General features: G+C 37.9%; 1 non-coding gene across 1 annotated transcript; it reads left to right on the plus strand.

The window, feature by feature from the left end:
* Positions 1–475: 475 nt before the first annotated feature.
* LOC118968993 (U6 spliceosomal RNA) lies at positions 476–582 on the plus strand. Its single transcript, XR_005056879.2, has one exon. It is a non-coding gene; the product is annotated as a U6 spliceosomal RNA (small nuclear RNA).
* The last annotated feature ends 1,764 nt before the right edge of the window (positions 583–2,346 follow it).

Genomic DNA, 2,346 nt, shown 5'->3' on the forward strand with positions numbered 1-2,346 from the left:
TTCCTGTCATATTAAACCTTAAATTGGACCACTTTTGATATCAATAGAATAAAACATCATCTTAAAATGATTATTTCGAAAATATAATAATTTTTTGTTGTACTATGACAATCTGTATGCATTTGGGGAGTATGGGTAAAATTGCAATATTTCTAGAATCTCTCACCTGGCTTTAGTGCATCTGCCTATCCATACGTGTTTCCAAGGGGTGGAGCGAGGTAGTCCATTTACTTATCAATAGGTGATTACAAGGGCGTGCAAGGGTTTATCTGGACCAGAGAAGTTGGGTGGAGCTCTCTGCTGCTGCAGCCTGGTCAAGAGAGAGAGAGGACGACTGCTTGTAAGAAATATACTGGTTGCTTAACTTTATTTCTCCCTTTGACTGATTTTGGTTTTAGAGGTATTTTGCCCCCGGATTTTTCCCTGAAGTTACATAAAGAGAAAGATTCCTTTCTGGGTTAAAAAGAAACCATGAGTGTTCACTTCGGCAGCATATATACTAAAATTGGAACAATACAGAGAAGATTAGCACAGCCCTTGCTCAAGGATGACACGCAAATTCATGAACCATTCCATATTTTTTATAGTTAATGATTCTGTAACATCTTTCTACGTTGATGGACAGTGGCTGCACTGGAAGGGGTGAGGACTTCCATAGCTTGGGTAACTGTTGAACCACTGTGTTGTACATTTGAAACCAGTATAAGATAGTATATAAATGATATTTTATTAACTATATAAAAGGAACATGAGATGAGGGAAAAGGTCTTCCGGTGTGTAATTAAAAATTAATCATATTTGTTCTCTTTAAGCATATTATTTTGCAGTCATTAAATATATTCAAATGATATCATGTCGGATTAGTGGGATTTAATGCCTAACCTCACTTCTGTGCCCACCAAGGACTGCCAGCTGAGAGTTTATTGAGTAGGGGATCAGGCATCCCACTAAGAACCTCCCTGGAGAGAGGGACTAAAGGATTGAAACTGAAAATGAAAAAAATCTGCTCGGTTTTCCTTAAATTGCTATTGATCCACACAGATGTTTGCCTAGAGGTGATGTGAATCTATTTAATCTACTGAAACACAAGACAGAGCATAGAAGATGCCTTTTACCTGGCCCTCTATTTACTTTTTAAAAGACACATGAAGAAGCAATATTGATAGGAGTATTGGGTGCATCCAAATACATTCCTTTCTTTTGGGAGAGATGATTCTGGCTTCCTGGTTGATGTTCACCTACATCTAGATCACATTAACGCCAAATACTTTAGCTGCATCTGAAGTCAAGAAGACCCACCATCGATGCTCCTCTTCAATGAAACAAATGTGGTAAGATACCCACAGGATAGTCTGCCCAGTCATGCCCAGTTTCTCTCGCCAGCTGCCTCAGACATAAGGAAACCCAGAAACATTCCTTTAATGGTAGCACTTATTTGTGGCAGTGATCATATCTAGAGGCAAGCATTCACCCATCAAAATAAATCACTTCTGGTTAGCATCAGAAATAACAGAATCTTAGGTCTTCTGGTATCATCTGTATGCTTATTTTTTAGAGAAAACAGTTAAGGGCTCATTTAGGGATTTTCTTTCAGGGAATGTATTTCTTCAGTAGTAATGCATTTATTACTAATAATGATGTGTTTAATGTTTCTTCATATTTTTTCAAGTAGAAATTAGTCTAAGCACCAACTTCTAATGTCATCTATATATTGATGAGATAGTATTGGAAGACATTAAAGACATTTGTTGTCTCTCAAGATCAGTTTTCATACCTTTACAATATCCTGAGTGTCAACACATCATCGTTATTATGTTACCATCAGTAATTGGGAGGTTGTTTGGACATGCTAGTGAATCAGGTGCATAGCATCTAGTGTGGTGACCAGTTCATCCTAGTTTGCCTGGGACTTCATGGGTTTTAGCAATAATTTCAGGAATCCCCTCAGTCCCAGGCAACTGTTAATTGCCTACCTACTACCTAAGTACCTTTAATAACCAAGGAATGACTTCCTGTATTGGGGAAAGTTACTCCTTTTCACCAAGCACAAGATACACAAAACGACCCAGTAAGAGAAATTGAGGAGAGAAGGTGAGTAATATCACCCAGCCAAACTTGGCAATCAATGAGGTGGCAGATGTTTCAGCCAGATTGCCCTCACATCTTTAATATTTATGAAGCACTCATAAATAAGTAAGACCAGGAAAGAGAACATAAAAAATTAATAAATCCTCCTGAAGCTTCAGGTTTTATGACCAAAAACAAAGGAGGTATGGGGAGAGGGGAGGAAGAGGTTACTAGATTCCTGATTCCTGCTCTGCTGTTAAAATTTAAGGATTACTTTTT

The sequence above is a fragment of the Manis javanica genome, chromosome 3 (assembly GCF_040802235.1).
Source record: "Manis javanica isolate MJ-LG chromosome 3, MJ_LKY, whole genome shotgun sequence".
In the NCBI taxonomy this organism is placed as follows: domain Eukaryota; kingdom Metazoa; phylum Chordata; class Mammalia; order Pholidota; family Manidae; genus Manis; species Manis javanica.